The sequence below is a fragment of the Phyllobates terribilis genome, unplaced genomic scaffold (genome assembly GCF_046119375.1).
Source record: "Phyllobates terribilis strain yellow unplaced genomic scaffold, ASM4611937v1 Scaffold_4__5_contigs__length_816908805, whole genome shotgun sequence".
Lineage (NCBI taxonomy): Eukaryota > Metazoa > Chordata > Amphibia > Anura > Dendrobatidae > Phyllobates > Phyllobates terribilis.
The window spans coordinates 680811102-680829935 of NW_027362764.1; the positions used below are offsets into that span (position 1 = coordinate 680811102).

Below are 18834 nucleotides of genomic sequence, written 5' to 3' on the forward strand. Positions count from 1 at the left end.
TTTTTTCTGGGTGTAGTGTGTTTTTTCTTTTTAACACATTGTAGGTTAGTAATGGGGGTGTCTTATAGACGCCCATCATTACTAACCTGGGCTTCATGGCAGCTGGCGCTGACATGAACCCCACCACTATTACCCCCTGCCACCGCATCAGGGCAGCGTGGAAGAGCGAGGCTAAGTGCCAGAGTTGGCGCATCCTTTGGATGCGCCATTTCTGGGGCGGCTGACGACTGGTGTTTCTAGCCTGGGAGGGGGCCAATATTCATGGCACCCTTCCTGGGCTATTAATATCAGCCCCCAGCTGTCTGCCTAGCCTTTGCTAGCTATTAAAATAGGGGGGACCCCACGTCATTTTTTTTGGGGGGGTCCCCCATTTTAATAGCTAGTAAAGGCTAGGTATTCAGCTGGGGGCTGATATTAGTAGCCTGGGAAGCTCCGTGGGTTTTACCCCCTTCCCAGGCTTCAAACATCTGCCCCAGCCGTCTGCTTAACCTACGCTAGAGACTAAAATTATGGGGGATCCCACGCCATTTTTTTTTTAAATAAATCCATTATTTTAACACTAAATGACATTTGAGGAGTTAATAAAGATGCAGTCCCTAAATTATTATTTATTTTTTAATTAATTTTTCCCAAAACTTTTGACGTGGGCTTCGCCATATTTTTGTATGCCAGCCAGGTACAGCATCCAGCTTCTATGAACGCGCCATTTTCCGGGGCGGCTGCAGACTGCAATTTTCAGCGGGGGGCAGAAAGCTTGGGCCTCCCTGCGCTGCAGATTCCATCCCCCAGCTGCCTAGTTGTACCTGGCTGGACACAAAAGTAGGGAGAAGCTCCACGTTTTTTTTTTTTTAATTATTTCATGAAATTCATGGAATAATTAAGAAAAAAAGGGCTTCCCTATATTGTTGTGTCCAACCAGGTACAAATAGGCAGCTGGTGGTTGGGGGCAGCCCGTTCCTGCCTGCTGTACCTGGCTGGACCCAAATATAGTGCAAAGCCCCACGTCAATTTTTTTTTAATTATTTCAGGAAATTCATGAAATAATTAAAAAAAAATTATGTGGGGCTTCACCCTATATTTGTGTCCAGTCAGGTACAGCAGGCAGGAACGGGCTGCCCCCAACCACCAGCTGCCTATTTGTACCTAGCCGGACACAACAATATAGGGAAGCCCTTTTTTTCTTAATTATTCCATGAATTTCATGAAATAATTAAAAAAAAAAATACGTGGGGCTTCGCCCTATTTTTGTGTCCAGCCAGGTACAACAAGGCAGCTGGGGGCTGGAATCCGCAGCGCAGGGAGGCCCAAGCTTTCTGGGCCCCACCCGCTGCAAATTGCAGTCCGCAGCCGCCCCGGAAAATGGCGCGTTCATAGAAGCGCCATCTTCTGGCGCTGTACCCAACTCATCCAGGGCCCTGGTGCGGTGGCTCACTGGGTAATAAAGGGGTTAAGGCCAGCTTGGCATTATCAGCTGGCCCTAAGCCCGAAATTCATGGGGTCACGCCAATATTAGACATGACCACCATGAATTTCTAGTAAAGTATTTAAAAAAAACACAAACATCCAGAAAAAAGTCCTTTAATTGAAATAAAGACACAATTCTTTATTGTTCTAAATTAAACCATACTTACAGTCACGCCCTTTCCAGCTGAAGCCAACGATCTCCTGCAATAAAAGTAAAATAATAAAGCAACCTCATCCTTACCTTTCCATGGTTCCCAGGACAGCTTCAGCTCTGCTACATCGAGATGACAGGCTGGACCGCAGCAGAACGCTGCCATCCAGCCTGTCATCCCGCAGACACTGAGAAGCGCAGGCATGCTTGCGCTCCTCAGTGTCTCGCTGTGACGGCATCCAGATGAGCCGAGGTCATGTCCAATGAACTCAGCTCACCTCATGCACGTCACTGACAGCGTGGGAAAATTCTCCTGCACTCAGCGCTTCAGCGTGAGAATTTTCCCACGCTGTCAGTGACGTGCATGAGGTGCGCCGAGTTCATTGGACATGACCTCACCTCATGCACGTCACTGACAGCGTGGGAAAATTCTCACGCTGAAGCGCTGAGTGCAGGAGAATTCTCCCACGCTGTCAGTGACGTACATGAGGTGAGCCGAGTACATTGTCGGCTCATCTGGATGCCGTCACAGCCAGACACTGAGGAGTGGAAGTATGCCTGCGCTTCTCAGTGTCTGCGGGATGACAGGCTGGATGGCAGCGTTCTGCTGCGGTCCAGCCTGTCATCTCGATGTAGCAGAGCTGGAGCCGTCGTGGGAGCCATGGAAAGGTGAGGATGAGGTTGCTTTATTATTTTTCTTTTATTGCAGGAGATCGTTGGCTTAAGCTGGAATGGGCGTGATGGTAAGTATGGTTTAATTTAGAACAATAAAGAATTGTGTGTTTATTTCAATTAAAGGACTTTTTTCTGGGTGTTTGTGTTTTTTTTAAATACTTTACTAGAAATTCATGGTGGTCATGTCTAATATTGGCGTCACCCCATGAATTTCGGGCTTAGGGCCAGCTGATAATGCCAAGCTGGCCTTAACCCCTTTATTACCCAGTGAGCCACCGCACCAGGGCCCTGGATGAGTTGGGTACAGCGCCAGAAGATGGCGCTTCTATGAACGCGCCATTTTCCGGGGCGGCTGCGGACTGCAATTTGCAGCGGGTGTGGCCCAGAAAGCTTGGTCCTCCCTGCGCTGCAGATTCCAGCCCCCAGCTGCCTAGTTGTACCTGGCTGGACACAAAAATAGGGCGAAGCTCCACGTTTTTTTTTTTTAAATTCATGAAATTCATGGAATAATTAAGAAAAAAAGGGCTTCCCTATATTGTTGTGTCCGGCTAGGTACAAATAGGCAGCTGGTGGTTGGGGGCAGCCTGTTCCTGCCTGCTGTACCTGACTGGACACAAATATAGGGCGAAGCCCCACATCAATTTTTTTTAATTATTTCATGAATTTCCTGAAATGATTTAAAAAAAATTGACGTGGGGCTTCGCACTATATTTGTGTCCAGCCAGGTACAGCAGGCAGGAACGGGCTGCCCCCAACCACCAGCTGCCTATTTGTACCTGGTTGGACAAAACAATATATGGAAGCCCTTTTTTTCTTAATTATTTCATGAATTTCATGAAATAATTAAAAAAAAAAAATACGTGAAGCTTCTCCCTATTTTTGTGTCCAGCCAGGTACAACTAGGCAGCTGGGGGATGGAATCTGCAGCACAGGGAGGCCCAAGCTTTCTGCCCCCCCCCCGCTGAAAATTGCAGTCCGCAGCCGCCCCGGAAAATGGCACGTTCATAGAAGCTGGATGCTGTACCTGGCTGGCATACAAAAATATGGCGAAGCCCACGTCAAAAGTTTTGGGAAAAATTAATTAAAAAATAAATAATAATTTAGGGACTGCATCTTTATTAACTCCTCAAATGTCATTTAGTGTTAAAATAAAGGATTTATTTTAAAAAAAATTGACGTGGGGCTTCGCCCTATATTTGTGTCCAGCCAGGTACAGCAGGCAGGAACAGGCTGCCCCCAACCACCAGCTGCCTATTTGTACCTGGCCGGACACAACAATATAGGGAAGCCCTTTTTTAAAAAAATTATTTCATGAAATAATTAAAAAAAAATTGTCGTGGGGCTTCGCACTATATTTGTGTCCAGCCAGGTACAGCAGGCAGGAATGGGCTGCCTCCAACCAAAAGCTGCCTATTTGTACCTGGTTGGACACAACAATATAGGGAAGCCCTTTTTTTCTTAATTATTCCATGAATTTCATGAAATAATTTAAAAAAAAAATGCGTGGGGCTTCGCCCTATTTTTGTGCCCAGCCAGATACAACTAGGCAGCTGGGGGCTGGAATCCGCAGCGCAGGGAGACCCAAGCTTTCTGGGCCACCCCCGCTGCAAATTGCAGTCCGCAGCCGCCCCAGAAAATGGCGCGTTCATAGAAGCGCCATCTTCTGGCGCTGTACCCAACTCATCCAGGGCCCTGGTACGGTGGCTCACTGGGTAATAAAGGGGTTAAGGCCAGCTTGGCATTATCAGCTGGCCCTAAGCCCGAAATTCATGGGGTCACGCCAATATTAGACATGACCACCATGAATTTCTAGTAAAGTATTTAAAAAAACACAACACCCAGGAAAAAGGCCTTTAATTGAAATAAACACACAATTCTTTATTGTTCTAAATTAAACCATACTTACCATCACGCCCATTCCAGCTGAAGCCAACGATCTCCTGCACTAAAAGTAAAATAATAAAGCAACATCATCCTTACCTTTCCATGGCTCCCACGACAGCTTCAGCTCTGCTACATCGAGATGACAGGCTGGACCGCAGCAGAACGCTGCCATCCATCCTGTCATCCCGCAGACACTGAGAAGCGCAGGCATACTTCCACTCCTCAGTGTCTGGCTGTGACGGCATCCAGATGAGCCGAGGTCATGTCCAATGAACTCAGCTCACCTCATGTACGTCACTGACAGCGTGGGAAAATTCTCCTGCACTCAGCACTTCAGCGTGAGAAATTTCCCATGCTGTCAGTGACGTGCATGAGGTGAGCTGAGTTCATTGGACATGACCTCACCTTATGTATGTCACTGACAGCGTGGGAGAATTCTCACGCTGAAGCGCTGAGTGCAGGAGAATTTTCCCACACTGTCAGTGACGTGCATGAGGTGAGCTGAGTTCATTGGACATGAACTCGGCTCATCTGGATGACGTCACAGAGAGACACTGAGGAGCGCAAGCATGCCTGCGCTTCTCAGTGTCTGCGGGATGACAGGCTGGATGGCAGCGTTCTGCTGCGGTCCAGCCTGTCATCTCGATGTAGCAGAGCTGAAGCTGTCGTGGGAACCATGGAAAGGTAAGGATGAGGTTGCTTTATTATTTTACTTTTATTGCAGGAGATCGTTGGCTTCAGCTGGAATGGGCGTGATGGTAAGTATGGTTTAATTTAGAACAATAAAGAATTGTGTCTTTATTTCAATTAAAGGACTTTATTCTGGGTGTTTGTGTTTTCTTTTAACTTTGACTATGGGGTTAGTAATGGGGTGTCTTATAGACGCCTCTCCATTACTAACCTGGACATGATGTCAGCTGGCATTATAAGCTGACATCAACCCCAACCCTATTACCCCACTGCCACCGCTACAGGGCAGTGGGAAGAGCGAGGCTAAGTGCCAGAATTGGCGCATCCTATGGATGCGCCATTTCTGGGGTGGCTGACGGCTGGTGTTTCTAGCCTGGGAGGGGGTCAATATTCATGGCACCCTTCCTGGGCTATTAATATCAGCCCACAGCTGTCTGCCTAGCCTGTGCTAGCTATTAAATTAGGGGGGACCCCTCGTTATTTTTTTTGGGGGGTTCCCCCATTTTAATAGCTAGTAAAGTCTAGGTATTCAGCTGGGGGCTGATATTAGTAGCCTGGGAAGCTCCGTGGGTATTACCCCCTTCCCAGGCTTCAAACATCTGCCCCAGCCGTCTGCTTAACCTCCGCTAGAGCCTAAAATTAAGGGGAACCCCACGCCAATTTTTTTTTAAATAAATCCTTTATTTAAACACTAAATGACAAGTACAGTAATCAACACTGTCACTGTACTTCATATATATGTGACTGACATGTTTCTATCTATCTAATCTATGTGTGAAGCTCTATTCTTTCTGTTGTAAATTGTCGGGTACCGGTGAATGCCGCTGATGAATTGCTGGCTTTTCATGTCATTCTACATTATTCTTAGTTGTTTTACTTCATGTAGAATTAACCTACAAGGAAAGAAAGGGTTTATTTTCATTCCGATATTTGTGTCCCATTGACTTGCATTGGTTTCCGGTATCGGAATCGGAGATATCCGATACTTTTTGGGTATCGGCCCGATCCAATCCGATACGATATTTCCTGATATCGGAAGGTATCGCTCAACACTATTTACAGCACCTTGTGTTCCCAGGAGATCTCCCATCCAAGTACTAACCAGGCCTGACCCTGCTTAGCTTCCCAGATCAGATGTGTTAAGGGTGGTGTAGCCGTAGGCAGACACAGGCCTCTCACTTGCTGCTTTTCTACTTTGAAGTCTGGCTGTCGGCTGCCGGCTGCCCTTTCCAGTGCTCAGCAAGACCAGGTCCTTTTGTGCTTTCCCTTCTCTTCAATTTTTTTGCTGGCTTCCTTAAAAGGTCTTGTAGACAGAAGGCCCCACTCAGAGCCGCTGAGCTCACTGATCGGCTGCAGTGCTGTCGACGGAACGTCAGCTTCACGGACAATGCCACAGGCCGGGAGCAGAGGCGAGACTCACCGGTAGACCCGGGTAGGGTGATTAGAGCATGGTTAGTTGCTTTCTAATAGCCTGCAGCCAGGGATTAACTTTTAATGAAAGGGAACAATCCCTTTGACTGTCTGCAGCGCGCCACACCTAGGAAGCGCACTCTCACACACAAGCCAGCATGCACACGTGCTCGCACGTGACAACACCCCCTATCTGCGCCTACAACCTCTCCGTCACCATGCGTCAGACTCTCCTGCCTGTTTTATGATTTCAGGGCCCTAGCAGGAATCACCCCTCCCCAATTCCTTCCGCACCTTCCTTGCACTGAGGTTAGCTCTTTGTCAGCCGTCTGGCTTGGTTACAAAAGCTTCCTTGCAGATAAACATGTTACTTTTGCTGGCCCTCGCTAGGCGGCCGGCATCCAAAACCTTCCCTGGGCACCTTCTGAAAGCCTGCCCCCTTCACGGCCCCGGGTGCTTTTAACGCCATCATTTCCACACGGCGAGCTGCGGAGTCAATAAGCACTCCTAGCCGTGACAAGGAGCTCGGTGTCAGGCCTGCGTGAAGGCGGCGGGGTAGCGTACTTAGCTGCTAACTGGCTCAGAGGCCTTGGGGCTTCCATCATCTAAGTTACTTAAGGTCGGTGTCCGGCAAGGCGCCGTTCCATGCTAGCCGAGCTGGGCAGTAGGTAAAAACGTCATCAAAATGGTCGACAGCACCCGGTGTTCCCAGGAGGTCTCCCATCCAAGTACTGTCCGAGCCCAGCCCTGCTTTGCTTCCGAGATCAGACGAGATCAGGCGCATCCAAGGTGGTATGGCCAGTAGACGCTGCTCGATCCATCGCCCGGCCAGCCTTTCTCAGGATCGCTTGGTGGCGAGCAATCTGGCCGTGACGGGGCGGGCTCCGAAGGGTCCATGCAAAGGCTGTGCCGTCCCTACACGTGTGGTTTGTTTAGCAGTGATTCACCCGAACGCATCAGGTGTCTTCAAAAATTGCTCGGCGCAGGGTCTCCTGCAGGCTAAACCCTTCATCACGGTAATGTGACAGAAAGAGCAAGCTGGACCCGTAACTTGGGGGCGGAGCGAGACGTCCAGGGGTGAATGAAGGAAGAGGGTGAGATGGTTGCCAGTGACTTTGAGCTGCTCTTCAGGGGGGAGGGTCGTGTTGCCTGCAAAGGTCTTCTGCTTGGGGTTACCGGTGGTTGCCTCCAGCCACGCGGGAGACGCTGGTCCTGGTGAAAAGTAGCCTAGTATTAAAAGTAAAGAAGCAACAATGCTGGAGGCCCACGGTGATCAGAAGGATGCTGGTATTTTGCAGAGATGAAATAACGCAAGAGAGAAAGCAAATGAAAAAATGAAAAGAGAATGAATGTGTGCACTTGTGAAAGGGAATGGAAAAAAGGCATAGAAGAGAGTGCCCCCTGCTGGTGGAAGGAAGGAAAAAGCAAAAGCCTCCAGCACTTGGTATTCCCAGGCAGTCTCCCATCCAAGTACTACCCATGCCCAACCCTGATTAGCTTCCAAGATCAGACAAGATCAGGCATGTTCAGGGTGGTTTGGCCATAGGCAGAGACAAGCCTCTCACTTGCTGCTTTTCTACTTTGAAGGCTGGCTGCCGGATGCCCTTTCCAGTGTTCAGCAAGAACAGATACTTTTGTCCTTTCCCTTCTCTTCAATTTTTTTGATGGCTTCCTTAAAAGGTCTTGTAGACTCAACGCACCACTCAGAGCCGCTGAGCTCACTGATCGGCTGCTGCGCTGTCGACGGAACGTCAGCTTCACGGCCAATGCCACAGGCCGGGAGCAGAGGCGAGACTCACCGGTAGACCCGGGTAGGGTGAGTAGAGCGCGGTTAGTTGCTTTCTTATAGGCTGCAGCCGGGGATTAACTTTTAATGAAAGGGAACAATCCCTTTGACTGTCTGCAGCGCGCCACACCTAGGAAGTGCACTCTCACACACAAGCCAGCATGCACACGTGCTCGCACGTGACAACACCCCCTATCTGCCCCTACAACCTCTCCGTCACCATGCGTCAGACTCTCCTGCCTGTTTTATGATTTCAGGGCCCTAGCAGGAATCACCCCTCCCCCTCCCCAATTCCTTCCACACCTTCCTTGCCTTCCTTGCACTGAGGTTAGCTCTTTGTCAGTCGTCTGGCTTGGTTACACAAGCTTCTTTGCAGAGAAACATGTTACTTCTGCTGGCCCTCGCTAGGCGGCCGGCATCCAAAGCCTTCTCTGGGCACCTGTTGAATGCCTGGCCCCTTCACGGCACCAGGTGCTTTTAACACCAACATTTCCACGCGGCGAGCTGCGGAGTCAATAAACACTCCTAGCCGTGGCAAGGAGCTCGGTGTCAGGCCTGCGTTAAGGCGGCGGGGTAGCGTACTTAGCTGCCAACTGGCTCAGAGGCCTTGGGGCTTCCATCATCTAAGTTCTTAAGGTCGGTGTCCAGCAAGGCGCCGTTCCATGCTAGCCGAGCTGGGCAGTAGGGCAAAACGTCATCAAAATGGTCTACAGCACCCGGTGTTCCCAGGAGGTCTCTCATCCAAGTACTGTCCAAGCCCAGCCCTGCTTTGCTTCCGAGATCAGAAGAGATCGGGCGTATCCAAGGTGGTATGGCCAGTAGACGCTGCTTGATCCATCGCCCGGCCAGCCTTTCTCAGGATCGCTTGGTGGCGAGCAATCTGGCCGTGACGGGGCGGGCTCCGAAGGGTCCATGCAAAGGCTGTGCCATCCCTACAGTTGTGGTTTGTTTAGCAGTGATTCACCCGCCGCATCAGGTATCTTCAAAAATGGCTCGGCGCAGGGTCTCCTGCAGGCTAAACCCTTCATCGCGGTAATGTGACAGAAAGAGCAAGCTGGACCCGTAACTTGGGGGAGGAGCGAAACGTCCAGGGGTGAATGAAGGAAGAGGGTGAGATGGTTGCCAGTGGCTTTGAGCCGTTCTTCAGGGGGAGGGTCGTGTTGCCTGCAAAAGTCTTCTGCTTGGGGTTACCGGTTGTTGCCTCCAGCCACCCGGGAGACGCTGGTCCTGGTGAAAAGGAGCCTAGAATTAAAAGTAAATAAGCAACAATGCTGGAGGCCCACGGTGATCAGAAGGATGCTGGTATTTTGCAGAGATGAAATAGCGCAAGAGAGAAAGCAAATGAAAAAAAGAAAAGAGAATGAATGTGTGCACTTGTGAAAGGGAATGGAAAAAATGCATAGAAGAGAGTGCCCCCTGCTGGTGGAAGGAAGGAAAAAGCAAAAGCCTACAGCACCTGGCATTCCCAGGCGGTCTCTGTTAAATGGTTAGTTATGGAAATTCATTTGGAATGTTAATCGATAATCATTTTTCTGAGTTCTATGCCTCAGCCATCATGTCTAGTTGACATGCGCTATTTGTGTGTGTATTTTTGGTTCACTACCATATGTAGAACAGGTGTCCATACGACTGGCTATAAAAGCCCATGGTACAGAATGGGGGGGCTCTCTTGCTCTGCCCACCCCACAAGACACAGAATCTTCATGCTGAGAAGCAGATGACATGTAGGCCTGGACACATGCTGGACAAAGACATGATTTACCAGCCAGGATCCAAGGAAAGATGGGTGAATCTCAACAATTAAGCTAATTATGGACAAATGGACAATTACTTTATAACTAATTATTGTATGTACCTGCTGCAATCTGATTCTTTTTAATGGACAATCCTAGAATAAATAGATACATTTTTTTATAAGAATATCGTGATATTGATACTTTGAGAAGTCCTCAGTAGAAAAAAATAATACAGGAAGAGTATTATTTTACAATGGTGAGCCAGCCAGTCCTGTTTTTTTTTTTTTTAAATTAAGTAAGTGAATTTCTTCCGTGAACAAGGGGGGAGTCCTGACGAGCTGAACAGCTGTTGTTCACATGTCAGTAAATTCACTAGTTTTTCACGAGAATCAGAAAGGACCTACAGACTGAGGAAAGACAGGAAGCAGAGGTACTAACAAGGAACAGAATCACACAGGAAAAGAATCAGACGAACTGAAGACAGGACATGCTGATAAAGAGAAGCCAAGGAATCTTAAGGTAAGCAAAATATGGATATAATTTCTTCTTTTGCTAAACAAAGTAATATTAATTTCAAAGTTAATGTAGGAGATGACATAGAAGTTTTGTGGCTCAGTTTATACAAAGAATGTGAATTGCAGAATTTACAGTTAACTTCTAAATTGGTAAATAGAGACAAACAGAAATTGAGAAATATTCTACATTTGGTAGATTTTTTTCATAGTCTTGTGTTAGAGATTTCTAAGCAGGAAAATAGTGTAGAAGTGTCAGACGGTGATACTGATTCTGTCTGTAATGTGGAAAATGAACAAGAAGTAAGACACGTGTCTGTAACTGAAGGTGACCTTGGGTCTGACCAAGAGACGGACATACAGAAACCTGACATGGGAGGAGACATGACTGACATACGAGAAACCGACATACTAGGTGATGTGGGAGGAGACGTGAGTGACGTAGGAGGAACGGACGTACAAGAGCCACTAAAAATATCAGAGAATTCTGGAATTACCCAGGCTCAACTCCAAATTAAAATGAGGAAAAATTTGCTGAAATTATACAAAATCATGCCAAAATATGATGTCAAAATCCATGCCTGTAGAAATTCAGAGACATTTGATAAATTCTCTGATAAGTTTGATTTATCCAATGAGGAGAGGAATCAATTATTTAAAATATGGATTCCTGTGACATTGTCCAGACGTTTACATTTAATGCCCTGTGAAAATGACTCTCCTAATGGATGGGAAAATGATTCGGACAGATTAAGATATTTGATTTATTGTGTCACAAAGGATTTTCCCAACATAGAAGATCTGCAGAAACTAAGGATTGGTAGGAAGGAATGTACATATACATTCATGTCCATATTTGAACGGTTGTACAAAGTTCTCATCAAAAATGGAAAAGTACAACATATGATAACAACTTTTGTACAAAAATTCAAATTCCTAAATTCAGTTTCCCAAGTTATGGCATCACAAAAAAATTCATTATTTGAATGTGCGCAGATGCTGGATTCTGTTAGAAAACATGAGAATCGTGAAAAGAAAATAAATCAAGCTAAATTTATAAAACCAGGAAAGGTAAAATCTTACCAAAAGCCCATATCAAACTCTCCTAGACTGAGTCATCCCCATAGTGAACTCTATCAAATACGCAGAAGATTTCATATATGTTATAAGCCATATCAGCCAGTGCAAAGATACATCTCTCCACAGAATGAGTTAATTCTCAGTCAGAACTGTGATTCTCTAAAAAGGAAAATGGCTGAAACTGATGGACAGAGACAGGTGAGACGACAAACTCACAGTGACGTCATGGAATGTGGACAGAAGAACAGGCAGTTCTCTGAGGTTTTGAAGGATAGAAAAATGTCTTTCCTAAATAGGGCGTTCCTGGAGATATTTGAGAGAGACAGAAGATTTGGTTTAGGGAGTGGCTAAGGAAAAACTGTAATTATAATGTTGTATCAAAATGTAATACAATGTCTCAATATTTATTTATAATTTTATACAGTAAATTGTAGTTGCATAGTTTCTAATAGTTCATATATATATATATATATATATATATATACACTTGTCTAAATAGAGATTGCGTATAATTGTATTTATATATATGTTTATAAAATATATATATATATATATTAATTAATAAATTAGAACTTCATATATATAAATTTAAGTAGCAATATTTTGAATTACATTAGAACCAACCAATATATGTATAAGATATTTAAATAATTCTGTTTCTGTATGAATTTGATATTTAATTTTATTTTCTTATATTTCCTTAGAGTTTTCATTCCAAAGCAGGATTTGATCAAAGAACTCTAAAATGGATTTATTTCTTTATTCACACAGGAAGTGAAAAAATTGCATGATTTTATGTGTATAACATTTTAAAATAATAACAATATATCTAGTTGAACTATAATATATATGTAATACTTATTAATTCTTTTGTGTTGCTAATATTTTCTGTGCATGAAGTGTTCGTGCAAATTAAAGTAGCTTTACAGCATGACGTGTGACAGCTGCTGCCTTTGAACTTTGAGCTAATAGTATAGGATCCCATTCATTCTATTTTCAACTGATGTAACTTAAGACCGGGCAGCCAGTGAAAAAAGAATCTAAGACAAGAGTTTTTTCAAGTGCCTGAAATTCCAGTGACTTACTCTCATATTATATAATATGTACTTGGGGAATATTCAAAGAAATATAAAGATATTCAATTGATATGGCAATGCGCATTAATAAATTGGGATACAACAATTTTGGGTTAAATATATATATATATAAAACTTCATATCTGAAATGTTTGAGTTGAACAGATCTGTGAATGTCAGAGTGAAGGTGACAGATGAGTAAATCAGCAGCTGCTAAGTGTGATTGATGTGACAGAGGCCTCGTATGTTTGTATGTTTGAAAAAAAAAAAATGTTTCTTTATGTGAAGGTACAAAAATATATTTAATTCTGAGGAAATTATAATACATAATTAGGTATTATCTACATATATATATTTCTATATTTCTTTAATAATTATTATTTCTTGTTTTAACTAATAGTGGATAAGGGCAACCACACATCAAAATGGTTTACAAAGCAAATTTATATTTAGAATAATTTTCCACATGATAATATTCTTGAATAACTATAATATTATTTTTAATGGTTACCTAAATAGGTACACACCTCTCTTTAGTCAAATCTATGCTACTCATCGATATGAAATTTATGCACAATATTTCTAGAAGAGTAATTATTTTTAATTTGGTTCTGATATATACATAAATTTTATAAAATAATATTTTTGGTATTAAGGGGGAAAATGTGTTTTTGATCCTGATTACATAATCACTTTTGATCAATACTTATTTTCCACACATTTTAATAAAGAAGAAATAATAATAAGGTACTATGGTATAATTAAGAAGGGTATTACATGCAAAGTTGCATAATTTAATATTTTTTGGTGGTACAAGGTTATGACAAATATGAAATCATCCAGATAATGGAGATATAAGGGTATTTTTTATGGAGAATATAATTACTCTGCATTTGTCATTAAAATTTAAAGGCCTTATTTTTATTTTTATTCTTATTTTTACTCTTAATTTTATTTTTCATTTTTAAAATTTTATTCTTACTTTATACTTCTTATTTTTCTATTTTTTCATTTTTTAATTCTCATTTGATTTTATTTGAGTTCAATATCTCAATTGAGAAAACACATTAATTTTTAATAAAGTAATGTCTAATACAAGAGTATTGCTTCATTAAATATATATTGCTAAGGAAAAAAATGTTTACATTTTCTGAGTAAACACAACAATTCATTCATTCATTTATTCATTCATTCATTCATTCATACATTCATATATTTATTCATTTTGGTTCAGGAGTATACATTCTTTGATATTATTGGTTTAATAAAGATATAAAAACTTGTTTTTTCAAAATACACTGACACCTATGGGTTGGAAAAGGTAATTACACCTATGACATAAAAATGTTCTATCATATGGAGAACTTGATTTATAATGAATTATTATCTATTATTGTTTATTATTCCAAACATAATTTATTTTAATATTTTGATAATAATTAGATGGATATTACTGATTGCTATTGTACGCTGTGATATTATAGGTTAGGAAAAACTGCCAGATTTGGTATCAGATTAGGGAATGAAGACTTCAATCAAGACATCGCAATTATGAATTCTATCTTAATAAAGACTTTTAATTTTTATAAATCAAAGAGATTCTCAAAAGTTACAAGAAGAAGCAACTGATATCCGGACGTCTCAGAAGGTAACAGGTGTGAATGCTGAGTGTTATAATAGACTGTGTCCATTACATACAATACAATTCACACCACTGATCACCAGGACGGCAGAGGACGATGATCCTATATGTACTGTGTTGTGTTCAAGTTTCATCACGTTCCAGTGGTTTCTTATCACCTGCAACGCTTCAATGAAAGCTGGTGAACAGGTAATACCTGGCATATGTGTCCTGTATATAAAGGACTGAGTACTGGTTATGGTGCTATATAAAGCAGGAAAGTGTCAAGTTGACCCTTGCTTTACAGACCAAAGACGTCACATCTGTTCCAAAAGTGACACGAGACCAGTGCGGACACACAGAAGATTCCAAAGACGATCCAACGTAAGTCCAGGTGACACTGCACAGATATTAAAGCTACATTTCATCCATGGACTTTATTTTCTTATAAACTGACACACATGATCTTTCTAATAAAGAGTACAGTTTATGGACTGAACAATAATGAACACAATTATGGACTGTACAATATCTACATGCTGTAATTTATTTCAAAGGAGTTTTCATCTAAAGACTGTGTTATAAAAGAACCAAGAAGAAGACGAGACGACGACCCGATGACATCAGATGATGACGATTGAACCCGCGATTGCTTCAATTTAGATATAGGGAAGTATAATTATACATATTAAATGAATATTAGTCACGGCTTACCATAACATGAATTCACATCATTATATAACAATAATCCGATATTGATACTATTGTTACTATTATTATTATTATGGAAATTTAATGATATTGCCAAGGAAGAAGGAAAGAAAAAAAGATTGATGAATGTATCTTCTTTTGAGAAATTTCAGTTAAAGTCCTTTTATTCTCAAAAAAGGGGGAAATGTTAAATGGATAATTATGGAAATTCATTTGGAATGTTAATTGATAATCATTTTTCTGAGTTCTATGCCTCAGCCATCGTGTCTAGTTGACATGCGCTATTTGTGTGTGTATTTTTGGTTCACTACCATATGTAGAACAGGTGTGCATACGACTGGCTATAAAAGCCCATGGTACAGAAAGGGGGGGCTCTCTTGCTCTGCCCACCCCACAAGACACAGAATCTTCATGCTGAGAAGCAGATGACATGTAGGCCTGGACACATGCTGGACAAAGACATGATTTACCAGCCAGGATCCAAGGAAACATGGGTGAATCTCAGCAATTAAGCTAATTATGGACAAATAGACAATTACTTTATAACTAATTATTGTATGTACCTGCTGCAATCTGATTCTTTTTAATGGACAATCCAAGAATAAATAGATACATTTTTTTATAAGAATATCGTGATATTGATACTTTGAGAAGTCATCAGTAGAAAAAAATAATACAGGAAGAGTATTATTTTACAGTCTCCCATCCAAGTACTAACCAGGCCCAACCATGCTTAGTTTCCGAGATCAGATGAGATCGGGAGTATCCAAGGTGGTATGGCCAGTAGAAGCTGCTTGATCCATCGCCCGTCCAGCCTTTCTCAGGATCGCTTGGTGGCGAGCAATCTGGCCGTGACGGGGCGGGCTCCGAAGGGTCCATGCAAAGTCTGTGCCGTCCCTACAGGTGTGGTTTGTTTAACAGTGATTCACCCGCCGCATCAGGTGTCTTCAAAAATGTTTGGGCGCAGGGTCTCCTGCAGGCTAAACCCTTCATCGCGGTAATGTGACAGAAAGAGCAAGCTGGACCCGTAACTTGGGGGCGGAGCGAGACGTCCAGGGGTGAATGAAGGAAGAGGGTGAGATGGTTGCCAGTGACTTTGATCTGTTCTTCAGGGGGGAGGGTCGTGTTGCCTGCAAAGGTCTTCTGCTTGGGGTTACCGGTGGTTGCCTCCAGCCACGCGGGAGACGCTGGTCCTGGTGAAAAGGAGCCTAGTATTAAAAGTAAAGAAGCAACAATGCTGGAGGCCCACGGTGATCAGAAGGATGCTGGTATTTTGCAGAGATGAAATAGCGCAAGAGAGAAAGCAAATGAAAAAAAGAAAAGAGAATGAATGTGTGCACCTGTAAAAGGGAATGGAAAAAAGGCATAGAAGAGAGTGCCCCCTGCTGGTGGAAGGAAGGAAAAAGCAAAAGCCTACAGCACCTGGTATTCCCAGGTGGTCTCCTATCCAAGTACTAACCAGGCCCGACCCTGCTTAGCTTCCGAGATCAGGCGTGTTCAGGGTGGTGTGGCCGTAGGAAGAGACAAGCCTCTTGCTGCTTTTCTACTTTGACGTCTGGCTGCCGGCTGCCCGCCGGCTGCCCTTTCCAGTGCTCAGCAAGACCAGGTCCTTTTGTGCTTTCCCTTCTCTTCAATTTTTTTGCTGGTTTCCTTAAAAGGTCTTGTAGACACAACGCCCCACTCAGAGCCGCTGAGCTCACTGATCGGCTGCAGCGCTGTCGACGGAACGTCAGCTTCACGGCCAATGCCACAGGCTGGGAGCAGAGGCGAGACTCACCAGTAGACCCGGGTAGGGTGAGTAGAGCACGGTTAGTTGCTTTCTAATAGCCTGCAGCCGGGGATTAACTTTTAATGAAAGGGAACAATCCCTTTGACTGTCTGCAGCGCGCCACACCTAGGAAGCGCACTCTCACACACAAGCCAGCATGCACACGTGCTCGCACGTAACAACACCCCCTGTCTGCCCCTACAACCTCTCCGTCACCATGCGTCAGACTCTCCTGCCTGTTTTATGATTTCAGGGCCCTAGCAGGAATCACCCCCCCCCCTCCCCAATTCCTTCCTTGCCTTCCTTGCCTTCCTTGCACTGAGGTTAGCTCTTTGTCAGCCGTCTGGCTTGGTTACACAAGCTTCTTTGCAGAGAAACATGTTACTTCTGCTGGCCCTCGCTAGGCGTCCGGCATCCAAAACCTTCCCTGGGCACCTGCTGAAAGCCTGGCCCCTTCACGGCCCCGGGTGCTTTTAACGCCATCATTTCCACACGGCGAGCTGCGGAGTCAATAAGCACTCCTAGCTGTGGCAAGGAGCTCGGTGTCAGGCCTGCGTGAAGGCGGAGTCGTAGCGTACTTAGCTGCCAACTGGCTCAGAGGCCTTGGGGCTTCCATCATCTAAGTTACTTAAGGTCGGTGTCCGGCAAGGCGCCGTTTCATGCTAGCCGAGCTGGGCAGTAGGGCAAAACGTCATCAAAATGGTCTACAGCACCCGGTGTTCCCAGGAGGTCTCCCATCCATGTACTGTCCGAGCCCAACCCTGCTTTGCTGCCGAGATCAGACAAGATCGGGCGTATCCAAGGTGGTATGGCCAGTAGACACTGCTCGATCCATCGTCCGGCCAGCCTTTCTCAGGATCGCTTGGTGGCGAGCAATCTGGCCGTGACGGGGCGGGCTCCGAAGGGTCCATGCAAAGGCTGTGCCGTCCCTACAGGTGTGGTTTGTTTAGCAGTGATTCACCCGCCACATCAGGTGTCTTCAAAAGTGGCTCAGTGCAGGGTCTCCTGCAGGCTAAACCCTTCATCGCGGTAATGTGACAGAAAGAGCAAGCTGGACCCATAACTTGGGGGCGGAGCGAGACGTCCAGGGGTGAATGAAGGAAGAGGGTGAGATGGTTGCCAGTGACTTTGAGCTGCTCTTCAGGGGGGAGGGTCGTGTTGCCTGCAAAGGTCTTCTGCTTGGGGTTACCGGTGGTTGCCTCCAGCCACGCGGGAGACGCTGGTCCTAGTATTAAAAGTAAAGAAGCAACAATGCTGGAGGCCCACGGTGATCAGAAGGATGCTGGTATTTTGCAGAGATGAAATAGCGCAAGAGAGAAAGCAAATGAAAAAAAGAAAAGAGAATGAATGTGTGCACTTGTGAAAGGGAATGGAAAAAAGGCATAGAAGAGAGTGCCCCCTGCTGGTGGAAGGAAGGAAAAAGCAAAAGCCTACAGCACCTGGCATTCCCAGGCGGTCTCTGTTAAATGGTTAATTATGGAAATTCATTTGGAATGTTAATCGATAATCATTTTTCTGAGTTCTATGCCTCAGCCATCGTGTCTAGTTGACATGCGCTATTTGTGTGTGTATTTTTGGTTCACTACCATATGTAGAACAGGTGTCCATATGACTGGCTATAAAAGCCCATGGTACAGAAAGGGGGGGCTCTCTTGCTCTGCCCACCCCACAAGACACAGAATCTTCATGCTGAGAAGCAGATGACATGTAGGCCTGGACACTTTTTTATAAGAATATCGTGATATTGATACTTTGAGAAGTCCTCAGTAGAAAAAAATAATACAGGAAGAGTTTTATTTTACAATGGTGAGCCAGCCAGTCCTGTTTTTTTGTTTTTTAAATTAAGTAAGTGAATTTCTTCCGTGAACAAGGGGGGAGTCCTGACGAGCTGAACAGCTGTTGTTCACGTGTCAGTAAATTCACTAGTTTGTCACGAGAAGCAGAAAGGACCTACAGACTGAGGAAAGACAGGAAGCAGAGGTACTAACAAGGAACAGAATCACACAGGAAAAGAATCAGAAGAACTGAAGACAGGACGTGTTGATAAAGAGAAGCCAAGGAATCTTAAGGTAAGCAAAATATGGATATAATTTCTTCTTTTGCTAAACAAAGTAATATTAATTTCAAAGTTAATGTAGGAGATGACATAGAAGTTTTGTGGCTCAGTTTATACAAAGAATGTGAATTGCAGAATTTACAGTTAACTTCTAAATTGGTAAATAGAGACAAACAGAAATTGAGAAATATTCTACATTTGGTAGATTTTTTTC

General features: G+C 44.0%; 5 pseudogenes; all 5 read right to left on the reverse strand.

Moving 5' to 3' along the window:
- Positions 1-6961: 6961 nt before the first annotated feature.
- On the reverse strand, positions 6962-7081 carry LOC141267485 (5S ribosomal RNA; annotated as a pseudogene).
- Positions 7082-7703: 622 nt separating this feature from the next.
- LOC141269112 (5S ribosomal RNA) lies at positions 7704-7822 on the reverse strand (annotated as a pseudogene).
- A 942-nt stretch (positions 7823-8764) lies between these two features.
- LOC141267631 (5S ribosomal RNA) lies at positions 8765-8884 on the reverse strand (annotated as a pseudogene).
- A 7322-nt stretch (positions 8885-16206) lies between these two features.
- LOC141268538 (5S ribosomal RNA) lies at positions 16207-16315 on the reverse strand (annotated as a pseudogene).
- Positions 16316-17265: 950 nt separating this feature from the next.
- On the reverse strand, positions 17266-17385 carry LOC141268069 (5S ribosomal RNA; annotated as a pseudogene).
- Between the last annotated feature and the right edge of the window lie 1449 nt (positions 17386-18834).